The following is a 22,208-nucleotide window of genomic DNA, read 5'->3' as shown; positions in this document are numbered from 1 at the left end:
TTTCTTTCTTTCTTTCTTTCTTTCTTTCTTTCTTTCTTTCTTTCTTTTTTTCCATCATAAGTGGGCTCTTTATTCCCTATCCCTTATTTCCCCCATCCCTCCTGGTAACCATCCATACCTCCCTTCTGGTAACCATCAGTTTATTCTCTATAGTTAAGAGTCTGTTTCTTGGCTTGTCTCTCTCTCTTTTCCTTTGCTCATTTGTTTTGTTTCTTAAATTCCACATATGAGTGAAATCCTCTGGTATTTGCCTTTCTCTGACTGACTTACTTCGCTTAGCATATATCCTTTAGTTCTATCCATGTTGTTGCAAATGGCAACATATATATATGTGTGTGTGTGTATATATACACATATATACATGTATATACATGTATGCATGTATTTGCCACGACTTCTTTATCCATTCATCTATCAGTGGACATTTGGGCTTCTTCCATAGTTTGACTATTGTAAATAATGCTGCAATAAACATAGGAGTGCATGTGTCAATTTGAATTAGTGTTTTTGTGTTTTTTGGGGGTAAATAAATGCCCAGTAATGTGATCACAAATTTTGAGGAATCTGCATACTGTTTTCCATAGTAGCTATACCAATTTGCATTCCTACCAACAATGCAAGAGGGTTCCTTTTTCTCCACATCCTCACCAACACTTGTTGATTCTTGATTTTTCAATTTTTGCCATTCTGTTCTGAGAGGTGTGAGATGATACCTCCTTGTGGTTTTGATTTGCATTTCCCTGATGATGAGTGACGTTGAGCATCTTATCATGTGTCTGTAGGCCATCTGTAGGTCTTTTTTGGAGAAATGTCTGTACATGTCTTCTACCTATTTTTTAAATTGGATTATATGGTTTTTTAGTGTTGAGTTGTATCAGTTCTTTATATATTCTGGACACTAACCTTTATTGGATAGGTCATTTGCAAATATCTTCTCCCATTCTGTAGGTTGCCTTTTAGTTTTGTTGATTGTTTCCTTCGCTATGCAGAAACTTTGTTTTGATGTAGTCCCAATAGTTTATTTTTGCTTTTATCTCCCTTGCCTCAGGAAACATAACTAGAAAAATGTCGCTATGGCCAATGTCAGAGAAACTATTGTCTCTGCTCTCTTCAAGAATTTTTATGGTTTCAAGTCTCACATTTAGGTCTTTAATCCAATTTGAGTTTATTTTTGTGTATGGTGAAAGAAAGTGGTCCAGTTTCATTTTTGTGCATGTGACTCTCCAGATTTCCCAGCACCATTTGTTGAAGAGACAGTCTTTTTCCCATTGGATATTCATTCCTCCTTTGTCAAAGATTAATTGGCTATATAACTGTGGGTTTACTTCTGGGTTTTCTGTTCTGTTCCATTGATCTATGTGTCTGTTTTCATGCCAGCACTATACTGTTTTAATTACTACAGCTTTGTGGTATAACTGGAAATCTGGACTTGTGATACCTCCCGTTTTTTTTTTTTCTTTTTCAAGACTGCTTTGGCTACTTAGTGTCTTTTGTGGTTCCATACAAATTTTAGGAGTATTTGTTCTTGTTCTGTGAAAAACGCAGTTTGACAGGGACTGCATTAAATGTGTAGACTAGTTTGGCTAGTACACACATTTAATAATATTTGTCTTTCCTACCCATAAGTATGAAATGTCCTTCCATTTCTTTGCATCATCTTGAACTTCTTTCATCAGTGCTTTGTAGTTTTCAGAGTACAGGTCTTTCACCTCTTTGGTTAACTTTATTCCTAGATATTTTACTGGTTTTGGTGCAATTGTAAACAGGATTTTTTTTTTTAATTTCACTTTCTGCTGCTTCATTATTAGTGAATAGGAATGTAACAGATTTCTGCACACTGGTTTTGTATCCTGTGACTTAACTGAATTCATTTATCAGTTTTAGGAGGTTTTTGGTGGAGTATTAAGGGTTTTCTACATATACTATCACATCACCTGCATATAGTGAGAGTTTTACTTCCTCCTTACCAATTTAGATGTCTTTTATTTCATTATGTTGTCTAATTGCTATGAAGTGTTGAATAAAAGTGGTGAGAGTGGATATCCTTGTCTTGTTCCTGACCTAAGAGGAAATGCTCTCAGTTTTCCACCATTAGGTATGAGGTTGGCTGCAGGTTTTTCATATAAGGCCTCTATTATATTGAGATTATATTGAGGTATGTTCCTTCTAGACCTACTTTGCATAGGGTTTTTATCATGAATGTATGCTATACTTTGTCAAATGCTTTTTCTGCTTCTATTGAAATTATCATATGGTTTTTATCCTTCTCTTATTGATGTGATGTATCACATTGATTATTTTGTGAATATTTTTTTTTTTTCAAAGATTTTATTTATTTATTTGAGAGAGAGCACATGAGAGGGGGGAGGGTCGGGAGGGTCAGAGGGAGAAGCAGACTTCCCGCCGAGCAGGGAGCCCGATGCGGGACTCGATCCTGGGACTCCAGGATCATGACCTGAGCCGAAGGCAGTCGCCCAACCAACTGAGCCACCCAGGCGCCCCTATTTTGTGAATATTGAACCACCCTTGTATCCCAGGAATAAATCCAACTTGATCATGGTGTATTTTTTTTTTTTAACTGATGGATTATCTGTTGGGACATATGCTATAGTTGTATATCTGTCAGGGTTTGGAGATACATAGGCAAGGATTTTCTTTTTTAAGATTTTATTTATTTGGGCGCCTGGGTGGCTCAGTTGGTTAAGCGACTGCCTTCAGCTCAGGTCATGATCCCGGAGTCCCTGGATCGAGTCCCGCATCGGGCTCCCTGCTCGGCGGGGAGTCTGCTTCTCCCTCTGACCCTCCCCCCTCTCATGTGCTCTCTCTCTCATTCTCTCTCTCTCAAATAAATAAATAAAAAATCTTTAAAAAAAAAGATCTTATTTATTTATTTGAGAGAGAGAGAGAGCATGAGCAGGGGGTAGGGGCAGAGGGAGAGGGAGAAGCAGACTGCCCGCTGAGCAGGTAGGCCAATGTGGGGTTCGATCTCAGGACCCAGAGATCACGACCTGAGCCAAAGGCAGACCCTTAACCAACTGAGACACCCAGTGCATTATTTTTTTTAAATATATTGTTGGATTTGGTTTGATAATATTTTGTTGAGGATTTCTGCATCTGTATTCATGAGAGATACTGGCTTATAGTTTTATAGAACTTTTTCTTTTTTTTTTTTAAGATTTTATTTATTTATTTGACAGAGACACAGCGAGAGAGGGAACACAAGCAGGGGGAGTGGGAGAGAGAGAAGCAGGCTTCCCACGTAGCAGGGAGCCTGATGTGGGGCTTGATCCCAGGACCCTGGGATCACGACCTGAGCCGAAGGCAGATGCTTAATGACTGAGCCACCGAGGTGCCCCTAGAACTTTTTATTTCTTAACGTGTTATATTCCCTTGAATTATTATGTATTTTACTAATATACCAAATACATAAAAATAAAAAAAACTCCCCCTCCATAGTTTATACTCAATAGTACTTGTTTTGTTTTTGCTTTTTTCCCCAATATATTATATTTCAAGCTTTCATTAAAAAACAGAAATGTATTTTAAAAAGACATAATATTAGCAATGTTCAACTTTCTATTTGTTTTATTTTATTCATATATTAATTTTTGCTAACATGCTTATAAATATAATGACTGATTAATCCTTCACATGGTGATAATTTATTTTAGTGTTCTCTACTGTTGCTTACAAAAATTTATTATGTAAGTAACGCCAGAATAAGTACTATAGAGGATATGATTTTTGCCTTTTCTCTGATTATTTCCTCAGGATAAATTCCTAGGGATGAAATCATTGCATAATCAAAGATGACCATGAATTACAGATTATGATTTATTTAACTCTGTACAACTATGATACATAAAAGATTACTTGACAGAATGAATAAATGGAATCTCTCAAATTAGTAAGCATATTTATATCTCATGTAATCTATTTTTATTTCTTTTTACCCCCCCAAAATTGTATGTATTATCTTAATATGTTTGTCTTTATCAGATTCAGGATATCTTAATAAAATTTTAAAGAATTATCTTTAAAATAAATAGCTGCATGACAAAATTTTTTATAATGTAATAATATTCCTATAGCCTTAACATGATCATTCAATATTCTTAACAACACTTTTGAATGGAATAAAACATTTTTAAGAATTAGAGAAGTTGAAATTTTAGATTTGCTTATTCATCAGCCACTTATTTGATAAGCATGTGTGAGCTTTTAATATGTACCATACCAGAGATAAACAAGTAAGTGATATAAAATTCATATTGTGGGATGAGGTAATAAGAGGAAAAGGTTCATGATTGGCCAGTGAGAGTAGTCAGTAATACAGTAGTGAAAAATACTAAACCCTGAATAAAATGTGTCCAGCCATACTGCCCAAGATGATCACAACTAGCCATATATGGCTATATAAATTTAAATTCAAATAAATAAAAGTTAAATAAAATGTAAAATTCAATTCTTCAGTTACACCAGACAACTCTTCAGTGCTCAATACACACATATGGCTAGGAGCTATTATATTAGCAAGTGCAGATTATAGAACATTTCCATCAGCACTGAAATTTCTATTCTAGATCCGGTCTAAAATATGGGATGTGTGAGAATGGGAAAAAAAGATGTTGGAACCAAGATAGAAAGCTGGATTGGTATTTACTTCCTAGTCCACTTTCTCTATTTAACTGTTGTGGGGCAGGATTCCTCAACTTGAGCATAAATTTACACATTTTCTTTTTCTTCCCTTTGATTTTCTTCTATTTTTTTTTTTTTTGGTAATTTTCCTAATTTTTTTAAAAAAATTGATGGATAAAGCTGAATAAACTGTTATTTTGTAACTGTTATTTGCAGTATTCTGTCTCACTAGATGTGGAGATTGTTACTCCTCTTTGTATAAAAATCCTTTGATTTAGGCAATCTCTTGAATGAACTCTTTAAATATCTTAGATGTGTAGGGCGCCTGGGTGGCTCAGTTGGTTAAGCGACTGCCTTCCGCTCAGGTCATGATCCTGGAGTCCCGGGATCGAGTTCCGCATCGGGCTCCCTGCTCGGCAGGGAGTCTGCTTCTCCCTCTGACCCTCTTCCCTCTCATGCTCTCTGTCTCTCATTCTCTCTGTCTCAAATAAATAAATAAAATCTTTAAAAAATAAAAAAATAAATAAATAAATATCTTAGATGTGTAAATGCAAAGCAACTTTGCAAATACACGCAACAATGCAAAGCATAGCTGAATGGGAAATCAGGACAATCAACATTATTTCTGGTAAAGTGAATCTGTTTGTTCTGTTGTGAAGGAGCTCCTCTTCCTCAGAGACTCCTTGGCTTTGTGTTTTCAAGCACACATCAGGCCTAACCTTTGTTAGCATTTGTTCACAGGGACCTAGTGAGGAAGCTAAAGGGCCTTATCTCAAAGGAAACAAGACACTGTATGAACAGTTATTTGGTCCTTCTTTTTTTTTTTTTTTTTTTTTAAAGATTTTATTTATTTATTTGAGAGAGAATGAGATAGTGAGCATGAGAGGGGATAGGGTCAGAGGGAGAAGCCGACTCCCTACTGAGCAGGGAGCCCGATGCGGGACTTGATCCCGGGACTCCAGGATCATGACCTGAGCCGAAGGCAGTCGCTTAACCAACTGAGCCACCCAGGCGCCCCGTTATTTGGTCCTTCTAAGCCACCCTACTTTGAAGGTCTCTAGTAAACACAGAGGCAAAAATGGTAAATTGGAGGTTTTCATTCTAGATTCATTTCAAATCCAATTTATAAAATTATCCATGTAATATTACTATTGTGCCACAACACAGTAATTAAAATGCTCCAGTATGCATCAATAGAAGATGAATACTGAAATGACCAAAAAAAAAAGGCAATGTGGAAAGAGTTGAAGAGGAAAGAGATCAAGTTTGTTGGTTTGAGCACAGTACGAAACATTGAAGCTTGATTATTCTGTGGTTCAGCTGTATGGACAATATATCATCGTTGATGATGGCAGACCTTGGAATGTAGGAAGTCTAGGATGTAACCGTCAAAGCTGTCAGCGAGTCCTAATGGGTAACAGAGCTTTCTTGGTGACCACAACAAAGAGGATTCAAGTCTATAGTAGTAAGTGAGAGATTAAGAACTTCAGAGTAGAATTTTGTGTTTTATGGTTTGTTTAAAGCAAGTGGTAAAGTAATATCTTGAAATTAGTGGTAAGGAGCCTGAAAGTTGCAGGTAATATCTCCAGACCCCTACATCTGTGGAATATGAGAGAGGAAACTGCTTTCATTTAAGAGAGATATTTGGAAAGTGGTGTTGAGGAAAAGACCTTCCTCTTCCCTTCAAGGGCCTTCTGGTTGGACTTAGAATCAAACTGACATAAGACAGATTAACAGAAGAAAATCAAATTTAATAGTGTATGTATAGGGAATCCACGCAGATGTGAAAACTCCAGTCAGTCAACAAGTGCTTATACAAGCTAAGGAGAGGGGTAGGGGCCTGAAACACAAAGGGGAGAAAGCTCATTAGCAAGAAGGTGAAAGGAGACGTCTGGAAAAACAAAGGTGCCCTATTATGCAGATAGATTTTTAGGTAAAGGAGAGTCTCTGTTAATAACTCTCCTCCCAATAAAGGCTCTCTTTTCTAAAGTAAATTTAGGCAGTTGAGGACAAGGAAGACAGCTTTTCCAGCCTTGATTACTTTTAACTCAAAATAATGTTCATGCCAAAATGGCCCATCTGAGGACAACCTCCTCTTGGCCCCACAGTGGTTGACTCCTGAAAAAATCCAGTTGTCTGTGAGGCAAGCAGGTAGAGATTACATGGTGATAAGAGGATAAAATGTAGATAGGATTACTGAAAACATTAAAATGTGCTGAGGGCTATAGTGTGTGAGTTGAGAGGTGTTAAGAAGGAGGGGTGTTGTAATCAAAGAAAATATAACAGACATAAGAACACATAGCATCTGGCTAGAGGAAACTACATTTGTTTGGTGACCATGGATGACAGAATGAGACATGGAGTGGGACTGAATCTCCTAAAGTCTTGATTATGTTCAGGGCCTAGGTGGACATGTAGAAGTCAGCAGACAGAAATCTTTGCTGAACATTCAAAGCAAATGTTATTGAGTTATCTGAGCATCTCTTAAAACAACTGCAACAATCCTTTTTCTTAAGTTGTTGGTGGAATGAATTACTAGGCTTCTTGAATTTTCAACTTTTTAAAATTATAGCTATCCATGGATCTAGAAGGCTCTAGAAGGTTTTTCAATAGTGGACTATCAAATTTTCCTCCAGGAGTTATGGGGCTTATATCAAGCAAAATTTTTTAAGACCCTTATGTCTTTGGACCTATACTTTACAGAACTCATGCTCAGTTAGTAATTTATAAGGATTTAATGAATGTCCTCTGTTGATGCTACTGTGTTTGTTGCTGATTCGGAAGATAAAATCTTTTCAAGCATGGAGTCCAGTGATAAAACAGTTAAGACAATAAACAACAAATTAAAATTAATTATTTTATTTAATTACAGTCAAGACAAACGTCCCATGAAGATTTATGAAATGTGATGAGAATGTATTGTAGGAGAAGCTGGACCAATCAGAGTGAGGGTTGTACTTGTCTGGGTTAAGGGGGGAAGGGAGAGAGAGGGAATTCTTTTCATAAAGAAATACAATTTCAGCTCAGAACTGAAAGGAAACCGGTGTGAATCAGGAAGGAACAGAGCAAAGTGTATTCCTGGCAAAGAAAATTGCATACCAAAGGCCTTCAGGTTAAAAAAAAAAAAAATAGGAATTTAGCTCATTGAGTAACTCAGAAATGGGAAGTATGCCTGGGGCATAGTAAACTAGAGAAAGCAGGACACCTGTGTAACTGTTTTGAATGCAACACATTTCCTCTTCCCCATAGGCAAATTCTTGCACTCTGAAGCAGAGTTCAAATTATTTCCTTCCTGATCAGGTGCCCTTGTCCTTTCTAGCCCAAGATGCCCTTCTTTGGATTTGATTTTCCTGTGGGTCCCTCATTTTGAAGTGGTTCACAGAGAGAGAGGCTCATACTTTCACTTACTCAACTGTCTTTAACTGTCTTTTCTGCTCCGGCTGCCCCGGAGGGCCTTATCATGGGTCCCATTTTATATATTGCCTTTGGCATCTGGCACATGCAGTTCTTTGCAAACAGTGGGTTTTCAACTAATAAACTGGCCAAATGCGTGAACTGTCACAAGTAACAAGTCTTAGGCATACACAATATGCCTTTGATTATTTTCTTAACAAGTATCTGTGAACACCATCTCTATGTCTGGCACTATGTTGAGCACTGGGGATGTAGTGAAAGTTTCAGCTGTCAGCAAGTCAATGTTCAACAACACTATTGTAAGTGATCAATGAAAGAAACTGTAAATGTGCTTGCCTAAGAGCAGGAGAACAGAGAGAGGGATGACCAGTGACAGACTCCACTGGCCTGTGTTCGGAGGTGGTGGGAGTGCTGATACATGACAAGCAAGGCTGAGGTAAGATGTAAGTGAATGGGCTCAGTTCTGCAGTCCTGCCCAGTTCTCCTGGAGGCAGGTCTGAATTTAGTAGTCAATAAAACGCTCACAGAGTAAGAGACTGCAGGATAAGAGTGAAGTAAGAACAAGCTCACTGTCTCATCACTGGGAGGTAAAGCCATATGAGTATGTAAGAGCCCACCCATGATCCTCTTCCAACGAATACTCTTTGATACATACTATGTTCTAGAAAAAGGGATACACTAAAGAACAAACAAGATAAAAACTGCCATCAATAAAAAGCATGCATCATAGTTTCCAAGATGTGCCAAAGTTATGAGCATCCACATTCTAATTACTTATAAGGTCATTGGTCCTGCATGGGGCCTGGCCAGCACCCACTGCAGAGGACTAAGAATAAATCCTAAGGAAGAGAATGATCATTCCTAATGGTTACTGACTGCCATGACTTGGCATACTTTTTCCTTCTCAACAGATAGTGTAACACTGACTTACAGGAAAGCGGAGTACAGAATAGGAGAGAGAGGTCACTGAGTTGCTTCTTCTTCAGTGGAAGATCTCAAATGTCATCCACCTGATGTCACATTGGTTGAAGTTTGGAATTCAAGATTGCCCTTTGGGGATGTTCTTGGTGACCTGAGAGTAACTGCAGTAATTATAGAACAGTTTTTCTGCCCCTTGAGAGGACTATGACTTACAGGCTTTTGTAATCTTGTGTAACAGAAGAGGATCGTATCTCTGAAAGGTTAAGGTGGAAAGTTGTTAGTCCTATGTTCACTTAACCTATTCACCTCCAGAAATGCCATAGCCAGTGTGTGAGTCCTTAAACAAATCTTCTGAACTTTCTCACTGCATGCAAGATGCCTCGGACTTAACATTTCATAAAGTAAAAACAGTGCATGATTTTCCATTCCCTGAGTCCACAAGTGGAAACAGTCAATCTGGGTCATGATATTTAGTCTGTTAAAGCAAATATTTCTATAGTACGTTAACTTTTCCTTCCATTCGGACTAGGTTCTCAAAATTACTGTAGGAATTACAAATATAGTGAAATTGATTTTCAGTTAGGCATGAATGAACTTGAACGTGAATGTGGCATGGAAGAAAAAAACCATATATATTAAATAACTAAATATTAAATAACTAAAATCACCTGATAATGGATTCAGAAGTCAGCAGTCCCACCTCCCCTCTGTCACAGCTAGTTTTATTTAGGTCACCTTAAGAATATTTGATTCTGGGGTGCCTGGGTGGCTCAGTCGGTTAAGCATCTGCCTTCGGCTCAGGTCACGATCGCAGGGTCCCGGGATCGAGTCCCAAATCATGCTCCCTGCTCAGCAGAGAGCCTGCTTCTCCCTCTGCCTCTCACCCTGCTCTTGCTCTCTGTCTCTCTCACTCTCTCTGTCTCAAATAAATAAAATCTTAAAAAAAAGAATATTTGATTCTATGTCATCTGGGTTCAAATTCAGCTCCTATTTTTATAATTTCTTTGTTCTTTTGAGTTTTTTATCCCCTAGGGTACGTCATGGAGGCTCTGGCAGCTATTCCTTATCTATTTATTTCTTCATTTGTTCAATAACTTTGTGTGTCATCTGTTCTGTGGGCACTTGAGATATTTCAAGGAAGAAAACAGAAATCCTTACCCTCATGAAGCTCACAATGTTGATATTCATGTTGATTAGCACCTTTATGTCTTATATTCTTTATTTACTGTCCTATCAGAATGAAGCTTTTTCCTACATTTTCCTCTGATTCCTGCTGTCTGTTAATAGTGTCTAGAAAGTACTGACCTGGGCACTGAGATGCCTGCTTTTTATCTGTATTTTCACATCAATCTATTGCTTTACCAGATCCTCTAAATAATTGGCCATCTGTGCATAGCACAAAATAATGATATAGTACTTCTGAACATAATTATTATCAACAAAACTAAAAATCTGTGTCCATATTTACAAACTCGTGTTTTGAAAAGTTGTTAGAAAAACCTCCATTTTTAAAAATTTCTGTTCGAGGGGTGCCTGGGTGGCTCAGTCGTGAAGTGTCTGCCTTTGGCTCAGGTCATGATCCCAGAGTCCTGGGATCGAGTCCCTGCTCGGCAGGAAGCCTGCTTCTCCCTCTCCCACTCCCCCTGCTTGTGTTCCTGCTCTCACTCTCTCTCTGTCAAATAAATTAATAAAATATTTTTTAAAAATAAAATAAAATAAAATAAATAAAAAAAAATAAAATAAAATAAAATAAAATAAAATAAAATTTCTGTTCGAATGCTGCAGCAATTCTATTTGCTAAAATGATGTCAGGATCACATAATGACCCCTCTTCAATAAAATAAACGTATTGGACATTCTCAGAAACATTATTCCATTTGATTCCAAACTGAAAAGATAATAGGATCTTCATCAAAAGCCTGTGTTCTAGTTTTGATTTTTTAAAATATTTTATTTATTTATTTGTCAGAGAGAGAGAGCACAAGCAGGGTGAGTGTCAGGCAGAGGAAGAAGTAGGGTTAGCCCAACGCGGGACTCTATCCCAGGACCCTGAGATCATGACCTGAGCCGAAGGCAGATGCTTAACCGACTGAGCCACTCAGGCCTCCCTAGTTTTTACTGGAGTACTATACTCACACTATGATTAGCAAGCAGCAAGATAATAATAAAAAAATATAAAAAGAAATGGAGGGGGGTGCCTGGGTGGCTCAGTTGGTTAAGCGACTGCCTTTGGCTCAGGTCATGATCCTGGAGTCCCGGGATCGAGTCCCACATCAGGCTCCCTGCTCGGTGGGGAGTCTGCTTCTCCCTCTGACCCTCTCATGCTCTTTCTGTCTCGTTCTCTCTCTCAAATAAATAAATAAAATCTTAAAAAAAAAAAGAAATGGAGGAATACAAGAATATATAATTATTAGTAAGTTAAAAAAAGAAATAATAAAAATTATAATTCTAGTTTTAATTGTAGAATTGATTGTTACCTTGAACTAAGAACTGTAATGTAAAATATTTTTGACGTTAGAATTATGTTTTGTTTTTACTAAAAATTCTTCATGACTTATGTTTAAACACCATAAATTAAATATCTTTTGTGAACCTAATTTTTTTAAAAGATTTTATTTATTTACTTGTCAGAGAGAGGAGAGATCATGAGCAGGGGGGAGGGGTAGAGGGAGGAGAAGACTCCCTGCTGTGAGCCCGATGCGGGACTCAATCCCAGGACCCTGGGATCATGACCTGACCCAAAGGCAGACGCTTAATAAGGGACTGAGCCACCCAGGCGCCTGAACCTAAATTTTTTATGTGCGATTGAACTGCCACATTTCCAAAGTCCACGACACACACATATAAGTAGGAATGAAAGAGCAGAGTACATTTTGTGATGATTATTATTAGTGAAATGTAATTCAGGAAGTCACCAGAAACTTATGTTTCTATGAATTGATAGGGAACAATATTTCATTGCATTTAAGAGAGGATGATTTCTTTCCCTCTTGGGTAAAGAAAGAAATAAGGGAAAGCCATAGTAAAAAAATAACTTCACAACAACAGAGCAGGGAATGTAGCAATGCTCAGAAAGAAAATAGAACAAATTTCCTGATGGAAGATGAATTGAGTTAGAGAGGAAGGCAACATTTACTAATTAATATAAAAGAAAAAGTCAAAATGAGATGAGAGCCATGTAATCAGGGTACAGCAGAAAGAAGTAATAGGAAACTAACAGCTTTCTCATAAGCTTTCGTGCTTTTTTTTCCTATCCAATGACTGTGTTTAAGATTGCCTAAATCCAAAAAGAATGAAAAGTTCATGAGCATTTTAATATTATTTATAATACAGTATATAGATTTAAAAGTATGTCATATATATATGCACATATCCATATATACATATGCACAACAGTAATTTACTATTCCCTCAGCATTGTCATCAGACATTACCAGCAAAATGATTTCAGTATTACCTACACTTATTTTGGAAGAAAAGGGAAATTCAACAATACAACTTGCCTAAACTGTGAACCCTAGTGGATGTGGATGACATCTAATTTTTTTTTTTATCATTTATTACTCTCCATTAGAAAATACGTTGTCCAAACTACACCCAAATGCCTTTATTACTGTGAGTTGAAGATTACCAAGTACCACTTTTAGAATACTTTATAATTAATAGCTGGTGCTATTTAAGCTTACTTATTGGGAATTTATCTCATCCATCAAGCTAGAGTTAACAAACTTGAAGTCATGTGTAATTGAGGCAAACTTTAAAATTTCAGAGTATTTTCTAATCTTATGAGCTATGTGATTTCAAATGTGAAATTCACTTAATTACTATGAGGCTCAGTTTCCTCTTCTATATAACAATCACCTGCTTCACAAAATTTCCTTGGGCTCAAATATGTTAATTTCTATGAAACCATCTTGTTAACATGAAAACTGGATAAACTTATTTTTGGTAATGTTACAATTAATATATTTCAGAGATATTCTATATTTTTATGCCACCTTCTTGTTCAATATGGTAAGTACCTACTAAAAACAAATATTTCTTTCTTTTTTTTTTTTAAGATTTTATTTATTTGTCAGAGAATGAGAGAGAGAGAGAGAGATCGCAAGCAGGGGGAGTGACAGGCAGAGGGAGAAACGGGCTCCCGCTGAGCAAGGTTCCTGATTCAGGACTCCGATCCCAGGATCCTGGGATCATGACCTGAGCCAAAGGCAGATGCCCAACAGACTGAGCCACCCAGGCGTCCCCAAATATTTCTTTCTTAAACTCCAGTCAAAAAGTGGTGGGTAACAGTCCACTAAGGAAAATTGTATATACTCAAAATCACCATGTAACATTTAAAATAACTTACTTGCAATGATTTATCATTTGTTTTGTTTTGTTTTGTTTTAAGTGACTTCTTATCTATGTAAGTGATAAATAATACAAAGCTTCCAAACTGGGTATGATATGGCATTTAGGTAAGCCACAGATGAATATAGTGTGCCATGAAATATCAATGTTTAAAAACTATTTATATTAATACAACATTCAAAATCATTTTAACAACCAACTAGGAATTTTGTAACAATTATAAGGATATTTGGGCAATATTTATGTGGCTCATTCTGTAACATGCCTTCATTTAATGATTTTGTATCTGGGCATAAAATTTTTAATTCATAGCCCCAGCAGCCACAAAATTCTCTTCTAGTATCTTGCAGCACCTCAGCCTGACCTTTGCCTTGAAATACCAAGAAAGTGTGATTATTACTTTAGATATCAGTGAGATAGCCAAGTTTTTTATTTTTCTTGTCTATGTAAAGGTCTAGTGTTTATTTTAACTTAATAATTCTATTTTCACAACATCGTTGTAAAAAGTGTATTGCAATTTATATCTTTATTAACAGTATTAGTAGTATTTGGTATTACATGATTCTATATATAATTGATTATAGTGTTACTGGATGATTTTTGGATTTCAATTTTAACAACTACTTAAATTCTTGCTCACGATGGAAATGTTATGAATTACTGCTTATTCTTCTGAAATACCTAATAATGCTTATTTGTAAAAATAAACAATAATTAAAAATGATTCAATTTAATAATTCATAAAAGGGACTAGTACATGTACAGGAAATATTTTTTGTCAAAAAAATTTTTAGATATTACATCAACATAAAATTTATATTACTTAAAAATAAGTTTAGTTATTGAACTAAGTTAAAATTAATATAAAGTATTTCTTATACTGCACACCAGGTTAATGACTGTTATAGATAAGGATTTTCTCACATTTAATTCATACTCCTCAGTGTATTTCCCTTTCTTAGCCTAAGGGTCTTTCTACATGGAAAATTATGAAATAGAGGAATAATACCAACCAGACCCTTGTACCTGACCAAAAAAACAAAAACAAAAAAACACTAAGGTAGAGAAGCTATGTTTCCACTTTAAGGGGGAAGAAAACAAGTTAATCATTCTGTGAGTTTTGTTGCAGGCCCCAAATGCCTGATAGCATCTAAGAACTGGATCCCACACATGTCCCAGGACATTAGCTGTGAATAAAACTCAGCTAATCCTGGCATTGGTGCCCTATACCTTCAATCATCTATAAAATGACACCTAGTATTCACCTGTCACTCACCTTTAATTAGACCCTACCCTGGATTCCTGAAGGAATACGTATGTTGGACCCTTTTTCCAATATAAACCCCTAAATATAAACCCCAAGTGAAAGCAAGACTCCTCCTTTTCTTTCCAAGTCTCCCAGTCACTCTGTCACTCATGCTATTCAATCAACTCTGTTCTCACTTCCTCTGGTGTGTGGTTGATTTCTATCCTGCACAAAACCAAGGACCCTCTTGGCTGCTCCCATGGGACCCTCCTCTGGTTACTCGGACCCACCTGCCTGCATCAAAACCAAAAATGTTGAACTCTTTTCAGCTTTTTTTTTTTAATAAGTACAAATTAAGAAACAATATGTTTCCATGAGATTATTATATTTTCAGATCCAGCTGAAGAAGCTGTTTAGAAAATACTGCAATCAAGAGCTAAATCTAAAATGTCTCACATAATTACAAAATTACTTATTTTCACAACTAACTTGCAATTTTTAAAGCTATGATTTACACCAATATCACAAAGAAACAAACGTTTGCTCTTGAAACAAACTCTTATAACATGAAGTGACAACATGTCAAGTGACATAAAGACAACACAAAGTCAGATGACTGGTAGACTTCAAAAGTCTCTATTGCACATTGAATTTACAGTCAGTCCCTATGCACAGTTAATAAGACTAGATAAAATCCTTGAAGAGAAAAACTTGAATTAAATGTATTCATTTGGCAAAATTATGCCAAAACACACTTCAAAGCCACAAATGAATACTGTAAACAATAAGATACTATGGAAACTTGCATAGCAAGTTCATTGATGGTGCTGCAGCAAGGAGAAAAGGGGATGCACATTTAGATCTTAATTTAGAAAACACTGAGATGCAATTAAGCATGGTTTTAGTCACGGAGAAGCTCTCCTACATAAATGTTATCTGGTAGATCTGAATAATTAAATAAGTAAATATGTCAAATTACTGAATCCAAGAAAACCAAAGTTGCTAGACTCACCTCTTCTGAACTTTGATGTCACAAGATGGGCTCAGTATAAGCACAAGTGTTGATGGTCCAAGAGGAAGGGTATTGTCAAAGTTTACACGCTCTATCTATTAATTAACTGATAAACAGGGTTTTTTTCCCTATCTTGACTACTGTGAATAATGCTGCAATGACCATGGAAGTATAGATAATCTCTTTGAAATCCTAACTGCAGTTCTTTTGGTTGTATTCCCAGTGGCATATACATACAATGGAATGTTATTCAGCACTTAAAAAGAAGGCAATCTTGGGACACCTGGGTCGCTCAGCTGGTTAAACTTCTGCCTTCAGCTCAGGTCATGATCCTTGGGTTCTGGGATGGAGCCCCACATTGGGCTCCCTGATCAGTGGGAGCCTGCTTCTCCCTCTGCCTGCTGTTCCCCCTGCTTGTGTGCACTGGCCCTCTCTCTCTCTCATAAATCAATCAATCAATCAATCTTAAAAAAAAGAGGGCAATCTTGCCATATGGGAAAGCATGGATGAATCTAGAGAATATTATAAGAAGTGAAAGAAGTCAGTCACAGAAAGAAAAATACTGCATGATTTCACTTATACGAGGTGTCTAAAATAGGCAAACTCATAGGCACAGAGAGTAGAATGGTGGTTTTCCAGGGCTGGAAAAGGAAGGAATTGGGAGGTGTTGTTCAACAGATATAAAGTTTCAGTTATACAAGATGAATATGTTCTAGAGATCTGTGGTTCAACCATAGTGACTATGGTCAACAGTACTATATCATGCACTTAAAAGAATTGTTAAGAGGGTAGATCTTGTGTTAAGTGTTGCTGTTGCTGTAAGAAAACAACAACAACAACAACAAAGCAGCCTGAGCAAACTTTTGGAGGTGATGTATATGTTCACTACCTTGATTGTGCTTATGGTTTCATAGATATATACATCCATCCAAACTCTTCAAATTGTATATATGAAATATGTATAGATTTGTATATATCAATTATAGCTCAATAAATCTACTTTAAAACAATTTTTTAAAGATTATATACTCAAAAATCTGATAATGACTCCCATTTTTTTAGATTTGTTAAGGGATAGTCATTTCCCTTAAAAATAGGTAACCAAAGTGGTATTTTTGAACACATGAATTAACTTAATAACTTAATCAGAAATTGGCAAGTCCATGAAAATAGGCTAATGTATGTTGATGAAACACATGGATTCAGAGGCAGGAGAATCTAACATTGCAGAATTTAGTCTTAAATTTATTTTATTTTATTTTATTTTATTTTATTTTATTTAGTTATTATTTGAGAGAGAGTGGGGGAAGGGGTAGAGAGAGAAGGAGATGAGCAGACTCTGTGCTGAGTGTGGAGCCCAATGAGGGGCTCGATCTCTTGACTCTGAGATCATGACCTGAGCCAAAACCAAGAGTTGGACGCTTAACAAACTGATCCACCGAGGCACCCCTGGTCTTAAATTTTAAAAAATCCAGATCAGTAGAACAACCACTGTGTATTCTTCAAGAAAACAATCATCATTACTTTGAAATTGTTGATAACAAAAAGTCTAATTGATTTTGAAACCTATTTTTACAAGAAATTTCAATATACTTATTTTTAAAAAATGAAATGTTAGACTTTAAGAAAAATTATACACTGATATGCAAATAAAAAAATACAATTAACAGAATTGAGATTAATGATGAGAAAGATTTTCCTGACAGAGTGATACATACACACATGCACACATACACACCACTCACTATTATATGTGTGTATATATATATATATATACATATATAAAACCATTTATTACCACCTATTCATGTCAAATTTACCACCGATGGCTACTGGAAATAAAATAAAAAGATTGTTTTAAACACTTTGATCAGAATTATATATAAAATCTTATATAATTTCATGGAAGCAAGCCCTAGTGTGTCCAAAAACAAGATGCGATGAATTATGTTACCAAGTTTCTTATAAATGGCCCCAAATTCCTTCTATTTCAGTTAAATCTCCCATGCAAATATCACTTTCCATGGGAGTAATGATCTGAAAACTTTGGAAAACGCCAAAATAGTGCGTAGTGCTCTTCTATTGTCTTGAAATGAGAATTATATATGGCATACCAAGTTGATTAATTCCAATGAGATTATGTCAAAATATCTATGGAGAGTCTCATAAAATAAAATTAAAAAAAAAAAAGATCATTTGGAGAAACAAAAAGTAACAATGAAAACAAAACAAAACAAACTTTTGTCCTGAACCAAGTGGATATCTTTATTTATAGAAAACTGATATATAATAGGCCATGTAGACTTAGTGGAGTCTGAATGGATACTGAAATTTAAATAAAAGTAAAATACTCTTCATTAACGTTCAAAACACATAAGCTAGCAATTCTCTTCTAAATATGCGTGAAAAAATAGATTCTGAGACTGAAAAAGGTTGTTACTAATAATTTTTCCAGAAAGAAAGTGAGACTGTCATAAACAAGCCAAGAAATAAGATCATCCCAGCATAAATCACAATGACAAAAAGAGCTAATTTACGTCCCTCCATACAAGACTGTTGTGTAGTACAATGCTGAGGGGCACCAACACAAACCATGTTGTGTTCCACCAGGCACCTATGACAAAGAATTCAACTTGAATCTTGCCCCCATGGAATTGTGCAAAATGGTGGACCCAACCTCACTGTAAGTCAGGCACACTTCTGATAACTTTATATTAGGAATTTTATCCTCAAAACAATAGTGAGGGAGGGATGAGGGAATAAAGAGAGAGAGACTGAATAACGTGCTAGAGGCAGACAGGTAGTTAGTGGTGGAACTCCAATATGAACCTAGACAGTGTGACACTCAATGGTTAAACCATATTTCCTTCCTGTTAATATTTTCTGCAGCGTATTTTCTTTAGCAATAGGTACAATGACCTGAAGGTATAAAAATTTGGGATGTATAATGCCTCCCAAGAATTGTGTCCTTTCAAATAATTTCCATTGCATGAATAGGAAATACGCATGCAAAACACATGCAAGTGAGTTGGGAACATTTCACAAAGTTCAGCCTGACATAATTTGTATGTTAGAGCTTTACTTATGAAAATTTTATTTGGAAATGCGAGGAGAAATGAAAAAATCATGCCATATATATTTTCTTAAAATTGTATTCTTCTGTTTATCATTCATGCTTTATATTTCCAGGCTCAATGAAAATGAAAAGGAACACTCATGGGAAAATATTCACACCTTTTTTCTTCTTGACACAGTCACTTAGGTAGACAATACTATGAACTCTCCTCATGATCTAAATGTGCTCCCAATAAAATAGTTCCCTGAAGGAAGGATTTTAAATCAATCTTGGTTTAAAACTCAGGATCATATAAAGGGCTTGCTTATTATTCCTGAGCCCATAAAATTTAAAATCCATATTACACATAATTTATTATACTTCTTTCATCCTCAGATATAAATATTAAAATTACTTCAAGATAAGAGTAGATACACAACAGGAAAAAAGATAAACTAGACAGGAGGGTCTTATGCAGAAAATAGCAAATACATGAAATCAGAGTAAGTAATTGAAAAAGGGAAGTGAATATAATAAATAATAATAAATAGCATGATTATATTCCATTTCATCTTTATATAGCTCCTAATTATTCTAAATTAGAATATCAGTGATGAAAAATTGATGTCAAAATTGTGAACTTTAAGAGTGGTAACAATTTGGGACATTCTTGTGATGTGTTCACTTTCCAATCCATTTTCATATTATTAAGACTTCAAGATTATAAGAAACCAGAATTTTATCTACTAGACAGACTTCCTTTGAGTAAGGAACTTTTATAATTTAGAGAACTTTCTGTGAACAAGTAAGATAAATACATTATTGGGGTACCTGGGTGGCTCAGTTGGTAAAGCGTCTGCCTTTGGCTCAGGTCATGGTCTCAGGGTCCTGCTTGGCAGGAAGCCTGTTTCTCCCTCTCCCTCTGCTGCTCCCCTCACTTGTGCTCTCTCTCTCTCTCAAATAAACAAATAAAATCTTTTTAAAAAGATAAATACATTTTTATTTGTCTGTAAATAAATCCTTTTCTATATATAAAAAAATCAAATCAAATAATGAACAAGTTAGTTCATGTGAAAATGACTAAGTGCATTTTCACTGAGTATTTTTAGGATGGTCTGGCTCAGGATACAGATTAGACAGAGTACCAGAAAATAACTCTGGGTCCCTGGAGAAGCATCAAAGGGACTTATTATTAATATGTCATGAATAAAGAAAAAAACAGTGGTTCCAAATATGAATGCCAGAATAATTATCACCAGGATTGATGCTTAAACTAGCAGGCACCATTTTTGAAATCAATTTCCTTTTTATTCAGCAACCTTATAGCAGGAGCCAAGGTGAGTGGTATAAGATGGTTAATGTTTCCCCAACAAATCCAAAGGAAACACCCAACCTGCCCATAAAGTTCTGTTGGAGGGCAGTGCTGTTTACCTTACAGCACAAGTACACAATCTTTCCAGTAAACCCTTCAGAGTATGCTGGGTATGAAATCTGGCAGACCTTATGCTATTATGGGAAGTTGTATTTCTTTCTTTAAAATACATTGCATTTTTGGGGGGAAAGATGGTGGAGGAGTAGGGGACCCTATTTCAACTGGTTCCCGGAATTGAGCTGGTTATCTACCAGACCACTCTGAGCACCCATGAAACCAGCCTGAGATGTAAGAAGATCTGGATCTCTACAAACAGAATATTGCAGGTGGTTGGTTTTGAGGTATGAAGCAGGGAGCCGTGATTCCGCGGGCAGATATCAGAGGATAAACGGCAGCGGGAGGGTGCCTGGCCATGGGGATCCTACACCGCCGGTGAGTGACGGCCTCGCGCGCTGCAGACGAGGCACAGACTAGCAGACCAGTAGCGGCAGGGAAAGGACTTTGGGGCAGCCCCCAGGGTGGAAACCCAGAGCAGCGGGTCGCGACTGTGAACTGCAGCCCCCGGGACAGAAACCCGGAGCGGCGGGGTCGCGTGCGTGCGAACTGGGAGCGGCTGGCGGTTTTAGAAGCACAAAGGGCAGAGACGTGCCCTGACCTGGAGGCAGGACTGGGAGCACTACGGAGGGGCGCACAACCCAGGATGCTGCAGTTTATAGCATCATGGACAGAAACGGAGACAGTGTGGCCTGGAGAGCTCACTGAAGAACAGACTGAGGTCTCTCTGCTCTGAGGCAGAGGGTTGGAAAGGGTCTCTTCTGCTCTGACTCACGGAAGAGACACGGAAAGGTCCCTCCCCCTAGAAGACAGGCTGGGAAAACAAGAGGCCAGCAACCCTAAGGTCCCAAGAAAACAGGTGCATCTTGCTTGGGTTCTGGTCAATAATTTGGACTCTATATATTCCCTCAAACACCCATCAACAGAATGACTAGGAGGAGGAGCCCCCAAAATAGAAAAGACTCAGAGATTATGACTTATACTGCAGATTTACAAATGGATGCAGATATAACCAAGATGTCAGAGATGGAATTCAGGCTAGCAATTGTGAAGGCAATGGCTAGAATGGAGAAATCAATTAATGGCAACATAGAGTCTCTAAGGGCAGAAATAAAAGGTGAATTGGCAGAACTTAAAAATGCTATCAATGAGATCCAATCCAATCTAGATAATCTAACAGCTAGGGTAACTGAGACAGAAGAGAGAATAAGCGACCTGGAAGACAATATAATAGATAAAAAGGGAAAAGAGGAGGCCAGGGAAAAACAACTCAGAATCCATGAAAATAGAATCAGAGAAATAAGTGACACCATGAAGCGTTCCAAGGTCAGAATAATTGGAATCCCGGAGGGAGTGGAGAGAGAGAGAGGACTAGAAGATGTATTTGAGCAAATCGTAGCTGAGGACTTCCCTAATATGGGGAATGAAACAAACATTCGTGACCTAGAGGCAGAGAGGACCCCTCCCAAGATCAAGGAAAACAGGCCAACACCCCCGCATGTAATAGTAAAACTTGCAAATCTTAGAACCAAGGAAACCATCTTAAGGGCAGTTAGGGGGAAGCGATTCCTTAGGTACAGAGGGAGGAACATCAGAATAATGTCAGACCTATCCACAGAGACCTGGCAAGCCAGAAAGGCCTGGCAAGACATATTCAGAATGCTAAGTGAGAAGAACATGCAGCCAAGAATACTTTATTCGGCAAGGCTTTCATTTAGAATGGATGGAGAGATGCAGAGCTTCCATGACCGGCAGAAACTGAAAGAATATGTGACCACTAAGCCGGCCTGCAAGAAATATTAAGGGGGGTTCTATAAAAGGAGAAAGACCCCAAGAGTGATATACAACAGAAATTTACAGGGACAATCTATAAAAACAACACCTTCACAGGCAACATGATGACAATTAATTCATACCTTTCAATAATCACTCTCAACGTGAATGGCCTAAATGCTCCCATAAAATGGCACAGGGTTGCAGATTGGATAAAAAGACAGGACCCATCCATATGCTGTCTAGAAGAAACTCATTATGAACCTAAAGATACATCCAGACTGAAAGTGAAAGGATGGAGATCTATCTTCCATGCCAGCGGACCTCAAAAGAAAGCTGGGGTAGCAATTCTTATATCAGACAAATTAGA

The sequence above is a fragment of the Neomonachus schauinslandi genome, chromosome 11, assembly GCF_002201575.2.
Source record: "Neomonachus schauinslandi chromosome 11, ASM220157v2, whole genome shotgun sequence".
Lineage (NCBI taxonomy): Eukaryota > Metazoa > Chordata > Mammalia > Carnivora > Phocidae > Neomonachus > Neomonachus schauinslandi.
Note: the sequence above shows the minus strand (reverse complement) of the source record.